The sequence below is a fragment of the Otolemur garnettii genome, unplaced genomic scaffold, assembly GCF_000181295.1.
Source record: "Otolemur garnettii isolate 467f Iridium unplaced genomic scaffold, OtoGar3 scaffold00009, whole genome shotgun sequence".
Classification (NCBI taxonomy): Eukaryota; Metazoa; Chordata; class Mammalia; order Primates; family Galagidae; genus Otolemur; species Otolemur garnettii.
Window position 1 is genome coordinate 37,085,352 of NW_003852404.1, and position 19,883 is coordinate 37,105,234.

Genomic DNA, 19,883 nt, shown 5'->3' on the forward strand with positions numbered 1-19,883 from the left:
AGAGGCAACAAGTCATTAGTTGCCTCCCCACCTCCACAAGCTGAAGGCAAGTTTGGGAATTCCTAGGTGCAGTCAGTTTCTGTCGTCTTTGGATCTCCAACTTTGCCATCTTGGCTAGACCTCTGTATGAGGCAACTAAAGGAGAGGAAGGAAAGTCCTTAGAATAATGAAGAGAACAAGAACGTGCCCTCTCCCAGCTAAAGATGGGGCTAATGACTGCCCCTGCACTGGGACTGCCAGGCCTACCAAGATGGCTGTGGGTATGTTAACCCAGCTGGTTAGGTCCGGGCCAAGGCCTGTATGTAGCCTACCTCTCTAAGCAGTTAAATGGAATGGCAAAAGGATGGCCACCCTGCTTACGGGCTCTAGCTGCTACTACTCTCCTTGTGCAAGAAGCCGATAAGCTGACTCTAGGGCAGGATCTCAGAGTAGAAGTACCTCACTCTGTGGTCACTTTAATGGAAACTAAAGCATATTTTTGACCCAGCCACACTCCTTCCAGTCAATGGAAGAGAGACTGAGCATGACTGTGTGGAATTCATAGATAATGTGTACTCTAGCAGACCTGACTTGCATGACCAGCCTTGGACAGATGCAGTCTTGGACTTGTATGTTGATGGAAGCAGTTATGGGACGGCACAAGCCCTGGCAAAAAGCTGTCAGTCAGTGATGTCTCACCTGCAGCCAGTTCAATGCCTGCCAAGAACCAACGTTACCCCCAAGAATCAAATCATATGGAGCAACGCCCTTCAAGGACTTTCAGGTAGACTTCACTGAAATGCCCAGATGTAGAGGGAACAAATACTTGCTGGTGATGGTGTGCCCCTACTCGGATGGGTAGAAGCATATCCTATCCTCATCGAGAAGGCACAAGAAGTCCCCTGGGCACTCTTGAGAGACATTATACCACAGTTTGGGCTCCTACTGAGGATTGGGTCAAACAATGGGCCAGCATTCATCTCTGAATTGATCCAGAAGACGGCTAACATCCTGGCATCACCTGGAAACTACGCAACCTACCGCCCACAAGGTTTGGGGAAGGTGGAACGCATGAATAGAACTATCAAAACCAGTATAGGGAAAGTATGCCAGGAGACAAACTTACAGTGGGTAAGTGCCCTGCCCTTGATGTTATTTAAGATTAAGTGTACTCCTACTAAGAGGACAGGATTCTCACCGTATAAGATCTTATATCATAGGCCACCACCTGGAGCTTGCCAAGATTTCCCTAGGAATTAGGAAAGGTAGAATTAAAGAAGCAGTTGCGGGCACTGGGAAAGGTGGCAGAGACAGTGTCAGGAATGAGTGAATGAGAGGTGTGGGTCAAGGAGCTCTCCAGGAGCTGTGGTGTGGGTCAAGGATTGGAGTGTATCTCCCCTGAGGGTGAGGTGGAAAGGCCCTTACAATGTTATCCTGACCACACCTACAGCTGTGAGAGTAGCAGAAATTCCTGCCTGGATCCAATACAGCAGGGTGAAGCCTGCCTTGGAACCGGAGGGGAATCTGCCCCTGCCTACTAGGAGCTGGACAGAGCAGGATGGGAACAATGGCAGCTGATCCTGAGTTCCCATGGCATGGGCTCCACACCACAAGGACTCCTGAATTAGCAAAAGTATTGCCCAGAGAAATCGTAGCATGGGTTAGGTTGCCACTCTGGTTTAAATTTAACAATAGGCTAGCCTTCTTAACAGAAGTAGTGCAAATAATAAGCTAAAGCTTTAAATAACTTGTAGACCTCAAAGCTTAGACAGAGTAAAGTATATGGACAGGACCATAAGAGCAGAAATTGGTAAACTCTACCAGAAAGCAAAGCTTACTTAGATACAGGCCTTGCCACTGGTATTGTTAAAAGAGGCCTCTGTCAATTCTCTGTCAATTCTCTGCAATTTAGCAGGAACTCCTAAAAGAACTGAGAAAGACTGAACTAAAAAGACAAAAACCCTAGAAAGAGTAGCAAAGAAAGTGTCCACTGGAGTAAATTAACCATGTTCTGTTTAGTCTTTTGTGTCTGTACATCCTTTCTCTCTAGAGAATCAAGGGGACCAAGTCTAGGTTTAGAACTGGTCCCCCTGAAACCAAGGTAGAAAGGACTTTACACCATCATCCTGACCACATGCACAGCAGTGAAGGTGGAAGGAATCCTCACCTGGAGTCATCACAGTTGGCTGAATAGAACTTCACTGCCCCTTGGAAAGTAAAGGTAACTTTTAAGACAGTCAACGTGCCCTGCTCCAGCCACATACTGGGAGCTGGCTGGTCAACGCACGGCTGAAGCCTGAGGAAACTCCTCGAGGGGCTTGTCTTAATTGGACTTTGAACTTTGAGAAAAGAAAAGGGAAATGTCACAGGGAAAAGTAAAACTTATATGTATGTTAGCCCACCACCACCGTACTATTAAGGCCTGAGTAGAGAACCCAAGAAAAGTCACAGTCCCTAAAACCTTAGTGCTAAAAAGTAATTAATATTGGCATCTACAGAAACAAGCTGATGTTGAGACCCCAAATTAAAAATATATTGGAGTCTCAAAAGGGGGGAATGAGAGAGGATACTAGAGGGGGGTGAGGTCTAGGAGTACAGGTCTTCTCAGGGAGACCACGAGGATGCACCTGCAGGGCCCTCTCCATGGTGACTCAGCTCTTGGGAATTTATAGACTTAACTCCCTGGAACTTGGAAATTTCCAAGTTCTATGAAATCCTGTAGTTCTGTAGGGGCTGGAGTAGCAGCTCCCACTTGATTCAAACTGGCCAATGGGAAGGGTACCTGTGGGGTGGAACTTTTTGACTGTCAATAAAAAGGGAAAGCCCAAGCCAGTTGGGGAGCACAGCCATTTGGAAATCTGTGCCGTAAGCTCCCGGCCGATGATTAAAGCCCTTCCTCTTATAACTATGGTGTTTGTGTGATCTTTCTCTCCGTTGGGCCTCGTCTTCCTGCAACAATATGGAGGCTCACAGCAGCCTCAAACTCTTGGGCTCAAGCAATTCTCTTGCCTCAGCCTCCCAAGTAGCTGGGACTATAGGTGCCTGCCACGATACCCCACTATTTCTTTTGTTTGTTTGTTTTAGAAGGCCCGGGCCGGGTTCAAACCTACCAGTCCTGGAGCATGTGGCTGGTGCCCTAACCACTGAGCAACAAGCAACCCCCTAGACTAGCTTTTGATTTACTGTGTTATTTAGGATAAATTTAGAAGGCACAGACCTGCCACACACAATGACCACCATGGTCCCAGTGCCATGGCCTCTTGCCTCAAGTCCTGCAGTCATTTCTAACCGAGTTTCTGCATCCACTTTGCTTCATTATAATTCTTCTCCACATAAACCTCAGAATAATCTTTTAAGAATATGTCAGCTTATGCCACTCCTTGTTTAAAATTTTCTAGTTATAGCTGGGCACTGTGACTCATGCCTATAATCCTAGCACTCTGGGAGGCCAAGGTGGGTGGATTCCTTGAGCTCAGGAGTTTGAGACCAGCCTAAGCAAGAGCCAAGACCCCAACTCTACTAAAAATAGAAAAATTAGCTGGGTGTTGTGGTGGGTGCCTGTAGGTCCACCTACTCAGGAGGCTGAGGGAGGAGGATCACTTAAAACCCAGGAGTTTGAAGTTGCTGTGGGCTGGGCTGAGGCCATGGCATCCTAGCCTGAGGCAACAGGGTAAGATTCCCTTGGGAAAAAAGTATCTTCTACTTACTTCCTTTCACATTTAGAATAGAATTCAAACTCCTCACCCTTGTCTTCAAGGCCCTGCACAATGTGTGACCAAGCTCCTGCTTCCTGCTGTGCTTCCTCATCTGCTGTGACCTTTCTCATTTGCAGGCTCTGGCCAGACCACTTCCTACCGGGAGGGCTGCAGGAGCCATTCTTTCTATGGTTCTCCATAGCAGATCCCACAGTTGAGTTTATGTTTTAAAATGCACCGAGGATTTGTTTTAATTTTAGGTATAAGACATGCAGGCATGGCAATGACTGGCAAGAAGAAAGAAATTATTCTTTTTTTTTTTTTTTTTTTTTAGTGACAGGATCTGGCTTTGTCACCCAGGCTGGAGGAGTACAGTGGCTGCCACCATAGGTCACTAGGTCACTATAACCTCAAACTCCCAAGCTCACGTGAACTTTCTGCCTCAGCCTCCTGAGTCCCTGGGACTACAGGCACAGGCCACTACACTAGCTAATTTTTTGCATTGTTGTTGTAGAGATGAGATCTTGTTATATTGCTCAGGCTGCTCTTGAACTCCAGCATCAAGCAGTCCTCCTACCTTGGCCTCCCAGAGAGGTGGGATTACAGGTGTGTGCCAACATGCTTGGATGAAAGAAGTTTATACATTTGCAGATCCCTAGAAGAAGAAGCATGCTATGAAGGCCCACAAGGGGAAACTCAGCAGGGTCAGCTAGGAAGTAAAGGAACCAGGAGGAAAAGGAGCCAAGAGCCTTTTTTTGGTTTCCAAGCAGGTAGACAAGCTTAGAATTGGCTAGTTTGAGTAATTTCTGTGAGTTCTGGGGTATAGGAGCTGTCCTGAGATGTCTTGTGGCTTGCTCTGAGGTGACCAGGTTTTTGCCAAACTCCAAAGGTGTCAAGCCTATGTCTGCTTACTCACTGCACAGGAAGCCAGTTACTGAGATGATGAGTTAATGCCAGGAAGGAAAAAGTTTTATTGCTATTGATGTCACCTGGGAAATAGGAGCTATTTATTAACTCCATCTCCATGACTGACTAAGTGCAAGGCCTTTGACATCAGGTTGTGGAATGCAGGTCACGTTGCATGAGTTTGAAGTTATGGGTCTGCAGGTGGTCTGATTCAAGACTCAGCTGTTGGTAACAGATAGTGAATCATCAGGAAGTCTGGGAAAGTTAGTTAAGCAAGAAGATTATGCTTATTAGGCTTGACTCTGAAAGTGTGAGGTACTGGGGTAAAAAAACATAAAAAACAAATAAAAAAGAACTTAGGGAGGGGGTCATTTTGGAAGGCCAATGACAAGGGCAATAGAATATTGGCCTGGAGTGTAAAAGCCCTGTAGAGGAGGTAGGAGGAGGGAGTGTGGGCTCTGGATTGGGCATGTGCATATGAAAAGCAGGCTCTATCTCTGGAAATTAGTTAACCATGGGAAGAGCAGTCTCTCCCCAGTCAGCAAGGCCAGAGCATCAAAAATATAGACAATAGGTAGGCCTGGTGGCTCATGCCTGTTATCCCAGTACTCTGGGACACAGAGATGGGTGGATTGCTTGAGCTCAGGAGTTCAAGACCAGCCTGAACAAGATCGAGACCCCTGTCTCTAAAAGCAGCCCAGCGTTGTGGCCTCCCAGCTACTTGGGAGGCTGAGGCAAGAGGATCACTTCAGCCCAGGAGTTTGAGGTTGCTGTGAGCTACTGGTATGATGCCATGACACTCTACAAAGGGTATCAAAGTAAGACTCTATCTCAAAAAAAAGCTTGGTGCCTGTAGCTCAGAGGCTAGGGCACTAGCCACATACACTGTGGCTGCCAAACAACAATGGCAACTACAACAAAAAAATAGCTGGGCATTATGGCAGGTGCCTATGGTCTCAGCTAGTGGGGAGGCTGAGGCAAGACAATCACTTAAGCCCAAGAGTTTGAGGTTACTGTGAGCTGTGATGCCACGACACTCTGCCCAGGGAGACATAGTGAGACTCTGTCTCAAAAAAATTAATAAATACAGAAAATAGTAACATATAGTTAATACAGTTTAGTCCTATAAACTCCATATACATCATTGAAACATAGCTGCAGACTTCTGGAAACCATCACCTTCTAACTGGAAGGAGGCTCAGAAGAAGCAGTACTTCTTTTTCCATCATTTCAGATTTTCTTAGTAGTAATAAATTTGACTTGATAATTCTTTCCTAGACTGAGGGATGACAGATCAAATTTTCTTGCTGTCCCTAGTTTTTATTTTTATTCATTTATTGACATATGTATTTACTTTTGTGACAAGAATTTCACTTGCCAATCCTCCAGTCTTTAAAAGGAATCCTTGTAAATGTATTGTCCTTTGCCAGTGTTCTCAACACATTCTGGTAAGCATATGACTCTGAATGCAACTACTTCTGTCAGATGTAAATACAGGCGTAGGTCCTATCAATTCCTTAAAGAGAAGTAATGTGAGAAGAAAGAAGCATTTCACTATTATCTCTGAGAAGCTGTCCCTTTCCAGAATCTTAACTGGGCCAGAAAACCATTTCAACTTATCCTAATTTAAAAAGAGGATGAGATGGAGGAATGAGAGGCTTAAGGAGATGGTGAAGGTATTTAGGGAAATACAGTCCAAAACAAGAAGACAACATGGATGGAGCTGGAAAATGTTCTTCTTAGCAAAGTCTCTCAAGAATGTTATAAAAAGTATCCAATGTACTTGGCCCTATTATGAAACTAGTTTATAGCTTTCATATGAAACCTATTACCTAATTATAGCTTAAGAATATGGGGAGGGGGGAGAGAAAGGGAGGGGAGGAGGAGCGGATGGTGGGGAGGGAGGTAGGGTGATTGGTGGGATCACCTTTATGATTTATCTCACAAGGGTACAAGTGAATCTTTCTAAAAGTAGAACATAAACGTCTTAACACAATAACTAAGAAAATGACATAAAGGCTATGTTAATCAGTTTGATGAAAATATTTCAAATTGTATATGAAAACACCACACTGTACTCCATGATTGCATTAATGCACACAGCTATGATTTAATTAAAAGAAAAAAGAGGACAGCTTTCTCTTCTACACAAGGAAGAGAGTTTTCTAAATCATCTTTTGCTGCAGCCTGCATTAATTTGTTGTTTCATTGACACATTTTCCTATGTCTTCACTTTATTTTTGCAATAGCAAAACATCCCCAGCTAATCAATACATATTAAGAGTTTAGAGTAATAGTTAGAAATTTTTATATCATAGAATCTTACAGTTGTAGAAATGTTAGAGGGTAGAAAATTATGTAGGAATTAATTATGAAAGGTAGTTATAAAGTAAATATAGGTAACTTATTCTAGACATCTTGTGTTATTCATTGGTAATGGATGAATAAAAACATAGTCCTTTAATGATATCGTTTGAGTCAAAGATACTATTTTCCCTCTTCTTCTTCAAGAGAAATATATGAACCCCAAATTTCACCTAACAGAATCTCTCACCTGCACATCAGGTCAGTAATCTTCATTCTTAATTAGTTCTGAAAGTTAACATCTTGTTAAGAGCATAGAGAGTCCACAGTTATTTTCTGAGGACAGCGTGGATTGCAAGGTCTTATGTTGCCAGTTGTATACGCAGGATACTTCTCAGGCTGTAAGAAGGAAAAAAAGTATGACTGACTTTAACATTGGATATATTGGAATGTACACAATTTTGAATTGACACAAAATTGTTAATATAATAAGCAACATATTTTGTTATGGTGCCAGGTTTGGATAGTTTGCATCTCTTCGACTTCATCACATATTTAGTTCCTTGCTGTCTTTTTTGCCCCACCATCCTCACTTGTCTCTGAACTTTGACTCTTTCAGGATGGATGCCACCATCTTCAGGCATCACAGCCTCATCTACAGATGTCTCACAGCTGGAGAAGAGAGAACACCCACCTTCCCCAAGTAGCTTTTTAAGAGACAAGGGAAACTTGCAAAGACTTTTCTCTCTTATCTCCTTGACAAGAATTGTGTCACATGGCCACCCCTAACCTAATCCATAATAAAGATAAAGGTTACCACTGTTGGCTGAAACTAATCTTGATTTATACCCTGAGGGCTGGAGAAAAGCCCAGTCTCTTTTGAAGTTTTTAGTCCACTAATTTATGAACATATCAACAAAGATTAGGAGGGGAACACAAGATGTAGGGCAGACACCCCATGAAGGGGCAGTGTGTTTTGATAGTCAGTGGTATACAGAGAGGGTTTATATTGTCCTCAAAAAAAAAAAAAAAAAAAAACTAATAAGGAAATCCTTATTATTCACAAGTTATTTCAAACATTGAGATAAAAGTTTTTTCATTTCTACTTGGCCTTGTGTATTTTTTTAGATAGAAGTAAAATCAGTCTGATCTCCTTTTCCTGTGCCAATTGTCTGAGCGTAGTATTCAAATATAGCTCTCCTGAGACTCCTAGGTTTTTCCTTCAAGTCCCCTCAGCCTTTCATTCCTTATGATTTCCTAATTCAGTGCTATGTCTTCTCTACGCATATGTCTCATTTCTATTCAACTCCTAACTAATGCTATGAAACTCAACTTTCAAGTCTTAGCTCTGGAGAGCCTCTTCAAATCCCCCATGGCCAGTAAGTACTCTGTGTTCTGGCTCCCCCTTCCTCCATGCCCATATTCATTGAGCTCCATGTTAGTATCAGTCAAAAATGTTATCAAGAGTCTATGGGTACAAGAATCATATGAAATAGGTATTAATTTTATCTCAACTTGAAGTTGAGATAAATGGCACAGTGGCTCATGCCTGTAATCCCAGCATTCCGGGAGGCCAAGGCAGCTCAAGTGTGGATCGCTTGAGCTCAGGAGTTTGAGACCAGCCTGAGCAAGAGCAAGACCCCATCTCTAAAAATAGCTGGGCATTGTGGTGAGTGCCTATAGTCCCAGATACCTGGGAGGCTGCAGCAAGAGGAACTCTTGAGTCCAAAGAGTTGAGGTTGCTGTGAGCTATAGTATCATGGCACTGTACCAAGGGTGACTGAATGAGACTGTCTCAAAAAGAAAAAAATTATCTCAAGTTGATAGATGACAACACTGAGGCAGAGAGAGATGAGCAATTTGCTTAGGTCATGAAGTGTTTAAATGGTGGGGCCGGGATCCCAAACCAGAATAATGACCCTTGTCCTGGCTCTTCACATTCTTACCCACATCTCCAGAGCTCTCCTTGTCCCATGGGTAGTACACAGTGAAAACTTCACAAATGTTCATTAAGTGAATGAAGGAATGAATGAATGATTCATAGTCATTCTCGTCTATATGACATAACTAATCAATTTTATTACTCCAAGTTTTTGGAGCACAACAAAATAAATTGCAGATGTGGAAAATAATGTCTCCCCCAACCCCAAGATATCTATATATCCTAATCTCTAGAACCTTTGAACATGTTATCTTATACAGCAAATTTTGCAGATGTTATTAAATTAAGGCTTTTGAGATGAGATTATTGGAGATTATCTGGGTGGGCCCAATGTAATCACAAAGACCTCAGGAGAAGAGGCAGCAAGGACAGTCAGAGAAGCAGGTGTGATAAGGGAGATGGAGGTTGAAAGAGATTTGAAGACTCTATGCTACTTGCCTTTTCTACGGAAGGAGGGATGATGAGCCAAGGAATGGAAGTGGCCTCTAGAAGATGGAAAAGGCAAGGAGAAAATCGCCACCTCAGGACCTCCAGAAAGAACAAAGCTGTGCTGATACCTTGACTTCAGACTTCTGATCTCCAGAACTTTAAGAACATTAATTTGTGTTGTTTAAAAGTATCCCTAAGTTTGTGATACTTTGTTGCAGCAGTGGAGAATATTATAGTATAGATACTTTAGAGACTTTTTTGAACTGGTTAAAATGTTTCTATTAATGACAGCTTATATCCGTGGTGTAGTCCTCTGGATACTGACTACATTGTGATTTCATGCTGCAGGTAAATTAATCTGAAAACATAAATTGTCTCCATGTTCACTCTGGCTTTCTTCTTTACAGTCTCTTTAGTTGGCATCTGTCCCCTTATGTTGCAAAACACTTCTGGAGTGTCAGCACCACACAGGTTCCTGTCGCTGGCTTTCATTGAAGCTGCTTCGAACGAAGTTTGTCTCTCAAAATTAAGGCCATAGTGGCCTGGAGGCCAATTCATAATAAATAACACATTTCCTGTATTCTCTGCACTGCCTTCTCATCATCAAGTCTACATGATGTTATTTGTTACAGAAATGGACACAACCTTTTAGAATCTAAATTTGTAAAGCATCCATAAGAGAAAAAAGTGATTTCAAGTCAAATCATAAAGCATCTCAATGTCAAAGCATTTTAAATTCTGACAATCAGGCATCAGGCTTCAAGTAACTGGACAATTACACTGAGTGCATAAAATATTTATTATTGTAGTTTTGTCCACCTACTTACAACTTTGTATTTTATAAATAACCTGGTCTTGTTATTCCTCCTGTGAAATAGAGACATTATCCATAGCACAGTCCCATAATATCATTTTAAATAGGTCAATTGGTATCCAATTGACCCCTATTTGGTATCTAATTATGCAAGGACATTTTTTGCTTATCTGTGGTGGTGTACATCACAAAAATTATGCAGGACATTTTTTTTTCTTTCTCCTCAGCTTTCCTTAGGGTGAGTGTTTTTAACATGTGACCCAAGACAACTCTTCTTCCAATACAGTGCGGAGAAGCCAAAAGTTTGGACACCCTGGCTGGCACATGTTTCTTAAAGTATGGCCCTTAAAAAAGCATCAGCAATGTCTGAGAGTCTATTACAAGTTTTTTTAAAAAAACCTCAGGCTACACCCTAAACTTGCAGAATCAGAAACCCTGGGGCAGAAGCCAGCAATTTGTTTTAGGGCTGGGGCTATCTTAGGTGATCTGGGTCAGAGTGTCAGAGCATTAAACTCTCTTTTAGCAAAGTCATTTTCTAATTCAGTGGTTCAAAATCCTTGGGTAGAATTTTCTTCTATAAAAATCTGAGTACATGCATGATTTATTTTAAGCAAAGAAAGACATGACAATACAAGAAAAATCTTTAAGAAAAACAAGAGAAAAGATTATTTTCTGCATAAAGCAAATCATCAATTCCATATTTCCTGATGCTCTTAGGAAGTTATTTCCTCTTGTTTTTACCACATTCTATTTATGTCTAATAGTTACCATACTACAATAAATATATTGCTTTACATGTCTGCTATGGTTTGAATGTCTATATTCCACCCAAAGTTCATATGTTCGTACCCAGTCCCCAATGCAATGCTATTAAGAGGTGAGGCCGTTAGGAGGCAGTTGGGTCATGAGGACAGTACTCTCATAAACTGGATTAGTTCCCTTATAAAAGAGGCCCCAGAGAGCTCCCTCCTGCCGGTGCTGTCTACAAGAAAATGAGCCTTGCCAGACATTAAATGTACTGGCATATTGATCTTGAACTTCTCAATCTCCAGAACTATGAGAAATAAATGTTATTTATAAGCTGCCCAGTTTACTTTACTCTGTTATGGCAACCCAAATAGGCTACGACATTGTCTGCTAGTCTGCCAGCATCATCAAGGTAGGACGTGTCTGTTCACCACTGTATTCTCTGGACCTAGCCCAACACATGACACATGTACAGTCTCAATTAACATTGTAGTCTGAATGCTTATTTCCCCCACACCATCTCTCAAGGCCGCAACTCCAACATCTAGAACTTTTGTTTGTCTAATGCCTAGAATGCCACTATGCTAGACATATACTGGGTTCTCATTAAACATGTAAATGAATAAATGAATTAAATCATGATGTACAAATCAAATTCCATTACCATATTCAGTTTACATTCTGATATAAAGTTTTTCTGAAAATAAGTAGGCATGGGCTGGTGCCAAAGAAATTTCTGTTGCATTAAGACTTTGCAAATATATTTGGTGTTAGATAATTTAGATTGCACAACATACTTCTGTAGAAATGAAGAAAAGCCAGCTGGCAAAACCGTTCAGACATTAACCTGAATTTGGGCCAGAATCTATTTTATCATGTCTGAACTAAAACACAGAGCATAAAATAATGACTAGTCATATTAAGTAGAGTAGTACCTCTGTACATTGACCCCCTAGGGGACTGTAACGACTGGTCAACATATGGAGGTGGCCAACATAAGAAACTAGGTCTACTATTCTGATATGGATATGTGGTGCATGTCCAGTCTATGAAAATTAGGTCAACTTAAGGAGGTGGTCAATGTAAAGCAACTATGGAGGCTATATGTACTTACATTTCCTATAAAACTATAGGAAATGCTGATAATACATGATTCCAAGAACAATACAGTAATGAGTTTATATTAAATCTGTCACTGCAAGTTTGCCATGCAATTTTCTTCTAAATATATTTCTAAATGGGACTTAATTAAACTAAAAAGCTTCTACACAGCTAAGGATACAACAATCAAGGCAGACAGCAACTTTCAGAATGGGAAAAAAGATAATTGCATGTTACAAATCTGACAAAGGACTGACAACCACAATCTACAGAGAACTCAAATTAGTCAGCAAAAAAAGAGCAAACAATTCCATTATCAATAGACAAGAGACATGAACAGAACCTTCTCTAAAAAAGACAGATGAATGGCCAAGAAACACATGAAAAAATGCTCATTGTCCCTATTCATCAGAGAAATGAAAATTAAAGCCACTCTGAGATATCACCTAACCCCAGTGAGAACAGCCCATATCACAAAGTCCCAAAGTTGCAGATGCTGGTGTGGATGTGGAGAGAAGGGAACACATTTATGCTATTGGTGGGATTGCAAACTAATATAGTCTTTCTGGAAAGAAGTATGGAGAATCCTGAAAGAGCTAAAGTAGACCTTGCATTTCATACTCCAATCTCATCACTAGATATCTACTTGGAAGAAAAAAAATCATTTTACCACAAGGATATATGCACCAGAATGCTTATCACAGCTCAATTCACAATCGTCAAGAAGTAGAATCAACCCAAGGCCCATAAACTCATGAGTGGATAAACTATGGTATATGTTTACCATGGAGTACTATTCAGCCATAAAAAGATGAAGACTTTACATCCTTTGTATTAACCTGGATAGAGCTGAAGAACATTCTCCTTAGTAAAGTATCCTAAGAATGGAGAAGCAAGAATCCAATGTATTCAATACTAATATGAAGCCAGTAGATGAACAACTACATGCCCACACGAGAGAAAAACAATTAAATTGGAAGGAGGTGGGGAAAGACGGAAGGGGGTAAGGGGATCCGTGTGCTCCCACCTAATGGGCACAATTGAAGGATATATGGCACACCTCCTGGCTGAATGGCTTAACTACAGCTTGGACTTTGCCTGACAAATGCAAACACTGTAACCTAGTGGTTTGTACCCTCATATTAATCTGAAATTTTAAAAAGTGACATGCATTTCCAATCTTTCATAGTCATAGCAGATTTCTTGAAAGAATCCCAGTCTTCAGTTTTCCAATTGGATATATAGAGAACCAACTCTGTAGGAATTTAGGGTTTTTTGTTGTTGTTGTTCTTGTTCTTAAGTGGCTTTTGTAGATATAGAAGAGTACATTATAATAGAATACTGAATAACAGAGTCCCCACAAAACAAGCTTTCTTCAGATTTGCTTAACCTTTAAACAAAGCTAAACACCTTTCTTGATTGCTGTCTTTATCCGATCTTTTATTATGCTAATATATGTTGTGTATTGCTTGGGGGGAGCAGTTAGAATACAATTTTGTTTGCTTAGAAATCCTTTGTTCTTAGAACTCAGATTAGCATCTACCAATGGGACACAACTGGGGAAGTTTACTTGATTTCAAAGGCAAGCACTGAAATGACATTTACAAAGAGAGGAACTAGTAAAACCCACAGGACACGGCATCAGACCCTGTTTTTCAGTCGATAGTCCATTCCCAGATGGATCTTTATTTTTAAGGATGGAAAGAAGACCACAATTTCTACAAGAAAGAAAGAAGGAGAGAGACAGAGAAAGAAAGAAATGTTAATGTACCTGAAAATTTGAAGGTTAGTCTGAAAAATTTTTCTTAAAATACTAATGACATAAATGTGTCACTTTTTATTAAAATTTCATCAAAATTCGAAACTTTGCAATTAAGTTATAGCTGTTCTTTTCAATTCAAATTTTCTTTTTATGTCAGAGGCAATTGAAGGATTTCCTAACAAAAGCATTAGATTCCTCTTCCTCTGACTCACCAAATGAATGTCTGTGCCAGGCTTCGGGCCAACCCAGACCTAGGTTTGAATTTTACTCTGTCCCTGACTGGTTTTGCTCTCTTTATATTATCTCTATAATATCTAGCTACCCAAGTTTGTTACTGTTAGATGTGATAATGAATGTAAAGCCCTCTTCAGCATTCAAAAGACATTCCTTTTTGCTTTACCTGACCTCTTGTCTGTGGAGCTCTTTCATTTACTTGTGGCTTCCATATTCTGCCTTGTGTTACTAGATGACTGTTAATAAGAATTTGTCTTATATCTCTTTATGGTCCCTCTTATGCCCCAGCTGTAAATATTTATCCCTGTTCCTTTTTAGAAAGATAACTATGCTTTGGTATTCTGTTGGCTCAGTGATTTTTTGGTTACAGAATAAAAACCAAAAGTTACAAGATATCTAGAGAATAATTAACTTTGTGCTGCTTTTGTTATAAAATCCTAGACTGACTGAGTCAGAGAAGGCAGAGTTCACTATTGTGATTAGGTTTTGGAGTGTGAAGGTGGTAGGGGGGGAGAGGCAAGTTTTTTCTAGAAAGAAAGAAAAGAAACCTAAATAGAGAAAGAGTTTGGAGATTAGCCCAAGACTGAGAAATAAAAGTATGCTTGTGGGTCCCTAGGATTTTATCACGCAAAGCACAGCTCTAGGTGATGAGACCTCGGGTGGGGTGACCCAGGGATGGGATAAACAACATGACACGGGGAAGGACAGGTGAAATGGAAAGGAAGGGACCAACACAATGACCACTGAAGACTTTCTGGATACCCTTCATCATCAGATTGTAAGTTCCAGAAGGTCAACAATTTCTTTTGCTTCCCCAATGGCCAACTGTACTTGTAGTACCCATAACAGTGTGTGGCAAAGAAAAAGCATGTAATAAAGAGGTATTTAACAATTCGTTGCACACAGAATGTGTTAATGTCACAAAGGAAGAAAGTTTAAGTAACATGGGGAAAAAGAAGGACATGTCAAGATGACACAAGGTTTCACAAGTGGGGAGATGGGAGAAAAAAGCATTATTGGGAATAAAAATAAGTAAGTTGAAAAGCTGCTTGGTCTAGAAGACTAAAAAGTATGGTTGTGAATGTGTTGACTCTGCTTTCTTACAGTACGGTGCCTACGGTGGGTGCTGATAAATACATGTTGAACTCAATGCTCAGCAAGCAGTTGGCGGTACAAGGCTGAGACTTAAGAAAGTCGTCAGAGCTAGTCTCTCTGTGAAGGGTGGTCAGAACCCCTGAGATCTCAGATACAGACATGTTAGGAGAGAGGGGTACTAAACAGAAAAAAGGACATGCACATTTTCTGAAGTTATGTGCAAATGGACTTACGAATTTTCCCAGGGCTAAGTAAAATTTAGGGACAACTTCCAAATATTTAGCATTGGTATTTTATCACTTTCTAACCTATGGATTAGAATTTTGTCTACTTGAGAGATTCTCAGTGGCAGGCCTGTTAGCTCTAATGGGTCCAGAAGATTCAAAATATTCAATTTCATAGTATATAGCCAATAAAATCTTTTATCATTTATACAAATTTTGTGAATCCAAAGTCTAAGACTATATTTGATTTTGGGTAAAATGCATTAATTTATAAGTGGCATACAGTTGAATTCCACCTGCTTCTATCTCTTTCTTCAAGCAAAACCAAAATTATACATTTCTTTTTAGTCCTGTAGTGGAAAATTAGAAGACTGCCTTTTATGGGATAATAATAAGATGATGATCATGGTTGAAGTTCCCAGTATTTACCACTTTTGAAGCACTGCAGATAGCTGTCTGGGTAGTCAGTATATCACCACGTGGTTAACATACTCATCACTAGTAATAGGCATTGCCATTAATGTATACAATTTGGAAAAACTGCTATCAATATGGGGTTTCAAGTATAGGAAACAAAATGTTTATATGAAGATACAATAAAAACAAACAAAAATTGTAGTAAAACAGTAGTTTACAACTTCTAATTCAGATGTTCACAAGTAGTGTATTGGTCATTCTGGGCTGCTATAACAAAGTATTAAATACTGGAGACTGGGTAGCTTCTAACAATAGATATTTATTTCTTAGTTCCGAAGGCTGGAAGTGGGAGATCAGGGGCCAGCATGGCTGAGCTCTAATGAGGGTTCTCTTCTGTCTTCTTCTTATATCCTCACATGGTAGAAAGAGGGGTGGAGAGAGACCTCTGGGGTCCCTTTTATAAGGAAAATAAGCCTATTCATGAGGGATCTACACCCATGGTCTAATTATCTCCTAAAGTTTCCACTTTCTAATACCATCACATGGCAGGGTTAGGATTTCAACATATGAATTTTAGGCAAACACATTAGGTCCATTGCAATGGTTCTCTTATATTATAATGTCTTATAGTATAATAAAGAGTTCCCAAGAATATGGGGAAAGGGGAGAGAGAGGGGAGGGGAGGGGGAAGGGCAGGTGGGGGGAGGGTGATTGGTGGGATCACGTCTATGGTTCATCCTATAAGGGTACATGTGAATCTCTCTAAATGTAGAATATAAATGTCTTAACACAATAACTAAGAAAAAGACATGAAGGCTATGTTAACCAGTTGGATGAAAGTATTTCAAATTGTATACAGAAACAATACACTGCACTCCATGATTGTATTAATGTACACAGCTATGATTTAATAAAAACAAAATAAAACAAAACAAAAATAAGAGTTCCTAGTAAAGAGTTGAAAGTAAGAACTTAAGTACTGGATTTGCATACTCCTAAGGAGCTACTACACCTGTTTTCCCCTGTGAGGAGCCTGACACCCTTATAGGGGCCACTTCTGCCACTATAGTTACCTTAAAAATAGGATCTTCCCCTTGTGAAGCAGTTTATTGAATAAATCAGAGTAAAGATAATAGTTGCTTTTTCTATTCATACTGTCAGGGCACTACCACCTGTCACCCCTCTTCCCAGCAATAGACCCTGAGGGTCCTATAGATTCTTACTCATCTCTAAAGAGAAGGGGGTTCAGAAGTCAAAAAATGCTGATCAGCTAGGAGGACTTATGACAAGGGTCTTGCAGAAAGGTTTTAGTAATCCACATTCCGCACAACCCTGGAAAAAACATTCTAGTTTTAAGGAACCAGAATTGGAACAGTGGGAACTGGAAACTAGTACAATTTCATTTTAGTTGACAGTTTGATACCCATTCACAAAAGGCTAATTAAGGCTTCACAGGATTTTCATTCAATTTACCATGGTCACGAGTGTTTTCCTTAAATGTCACACTCTATAATAACAGCCATTATTTTTTCTTGTATTATTCATATCTTGAATAGAAAGGCACTAACTATGTCATGGATATCAAAAGAGGGTTTTGGACGTTAATCTGGGCTCAGTCTCAGTTTTGAAACATATTAGCTCTGGAACCTTGGACAAATTATGCAACTTCTCTAAGTCTTTAATTCTGGAAAATGAGGATAGTAATAGCCAACAAAGTTGATTTATAATAAACAATATAATCTGGACAGATACATGGCTCATGCCTATAATCCCAGCACTTCAGAAAGCTGAGGTGGGAGGATTGCTTGAGGCCAGGAGTTTGAGCAAGAGACCAGAATGAACAACAAGATGAGACCCCATTGCTACAACAAACAAACAAACAAACAAAAAAACAGAAAAACTACTTGGGTGCCATGTGGCATGCACCTATAATCCCAGCTACATAGTAGCTGAGGTAGGAGGTCTGCTTAAATCCAGAAGTTTGAGGTTACAGTGAGCTACAATTATGGCACTGTACTCTAGTCCCAGACAACAGAATGAGACTCTATCTCAAACAAAACAAAACAATATAATCTATAAGAAACTACCTAGTGTCTGGAAGTTATGTAGCAAATGTAACTCCCACCTTGGCCTTCTGTTTTCCCCCATCTTCTTTGGTACCACTCTGGTTATCTTCAAAAACAGTGTGTCTAGGCCTCCAGCACCAACTTTGTATCCCATCAGTGTGTTAGCTTGAAAACCTACTGTCTTATAAGTATCCTCATGATGATATGATAATTCCTTGCAATTTTGGGAGTAGATGAGTTCTTCTAATTCTGAGGCTGAGAATAATGAATGTCCCATAACCGTCACTATGAAAGTTCTGACGCAAACAGTGCACATGCACTTTTACAACATCAGCCTTTGTAATGGCTTATTTGAAAAACAATTGACACCCCCACTTCCCCAACAAATAAAACTCAATGTGATACTCTGTAAGCAATTACATGTGAAAATTCCCAAAGTACAGAATGTCTTGAAAAAAAATTTTAGTTACAAAAGTCAATTGGTGCTTACAGTGAAAACCAAACATTCAGAAATGTTTTTATAAACATTCACATGAAGAGAGCCGGACTCTGCACACCACCTATGATGACAGAGAAAAGGTTTAAACTAAGAATATTATGCATAATTAACAGACCAGGCAAACAGCTAAAGTTACCTGTAAACTCTGACAGAATGATCTGTCACAGGACTGAAGTAGAAATAAAAAGAAAGGCTTCACAGACAAGGGGCAGGAGTGTAATACCTCCCTTCTCTGAGTGTGTAGGAAGTTTCTCAGCAACTAGAAGAATTCCTCCTGATGTGACCAGAGTAGCTACGAGCCAGTGAAGTGATCTTACATCCCTTTCCCTCTCCCTTCTCTCCCATAGGTGGCTTGTTGACTTGAGGCCAAAAAATCTTCTGAGTAAGAAAGTTAAGGAACTTTAATTAGGATTTTGAAATTCAAATCCTAAACAGCCTTGTGAAGTTCAACAGCAATCACCAAATTGCCCTCTAAAAAAGAAGTGCCATTTTACACTTCCATAAATAGTTATCTGACATCTTTGGACAAAACTGGAACTCACTGATCTTTTTAGTTTGGGCCAATCTTTTCTCATTATTGCTTACTTTTTCTTAAATGTTGTTATTACATTAAAAAGACTGAAATTTTGCACATGCTTGAGAACTATTTTTATTTTTTCTGTGAATTGCTTGTTTATGGCCTGTTTTCCATTTTAAAACAGATTATTTTTCTTACTGATCCATAGGAGTCTTTTATATATTCTGGATAGACAGCCTTCTTTAAAAAATATCGTATGTTGCCATTGTTTTCTGCCAGTTGTCTTAATTCTGGTTTCCATTACAAAGTCGTTCCTATAGCATACAGATGTTCCACACAAAGGAGGGCTTGGGACGAGCTTGTCCCCAGTCCACCTCCCCTCAGCCCCCAGCCTGTGGAAGGAGAGTAAAAACAGTTCCTGGGACTCAGAGCTACTAAGAAGTCCCAGGCCTTGACAGGACTGGTAGATTATAGCGACACTGTGATTTATGAAGTTGGAAGAAGGCTTCTTCTACAGACATGACTTCCTTTCTTATATAATATCAATAGTTGGGAAGTCAGCACAATGAATATTTACATATGCAAAAAACGTAGCTGAGTCAATGCTCTGAAGTCAGATGTTGGAGAAGCATGGCTCTGCTTAAAGGAACCAAACTGCTTTTTGTTAATGTAATAGATTTTCCATGCTGTGGACAGTCACAGCTCTAAGTCGGGATTTAGACTGCATATGCATTGCGGTGTTTATTTTGAGATGCACATGTTCTTTAAGCAGTTGCTCATAGGAGATGACACCCCAACACAGCCAGAAGACTAATATGGCAAAATCTTTACCTTGAGTTGGAGGAAGGATAGTACAGAAAAAGGATTAGCTTGGTCAAGTTCAGTCTTGAGGCAAATAGTGTTTAAAACTGAACAACTGCAATGAATCCCCACCAATAAAAACAAACAACAACAAAAACTGAACAACTGCACCCTTGAGAAATGTTTTTTAAAAATGAAACTTCTTTTTATTATTAACTTATAAGAGAACATTGTAAGAAAGTGGCCTCTTGGCCCGGCGCCTATAGCTCAACCGGCTAAGGCGCCAGCCACGTACACCTAAGGTGGCGGGTTTGAATCCCCAGCCCGGACCCGCCAAACAACAATGATGGC

At 40.3% G+C, this 19,883-nt stretch overlaps 1 long non-coding RNA gene across 1 annotated transcript in view; it reads right to left on the reverse strand.

The window, feature by feature from the left end:
- The window catches only part of LOC111723216, a 36,328-nt gene that overhangs the window by 13,452 nt on the left and 2,993 nt on the right, over positions 1-19,883 (reverse strand). The window contains exon 2 of the long non-coding RNA XR_002771802.1: positions 7,135-7,283. This is a non-coding gene — a long non-coding RNA (uncharacterized LOC111723216). The remainder of the gene's footprint in view (positions 1-7,134; positions 7,284-19,883) is intronic.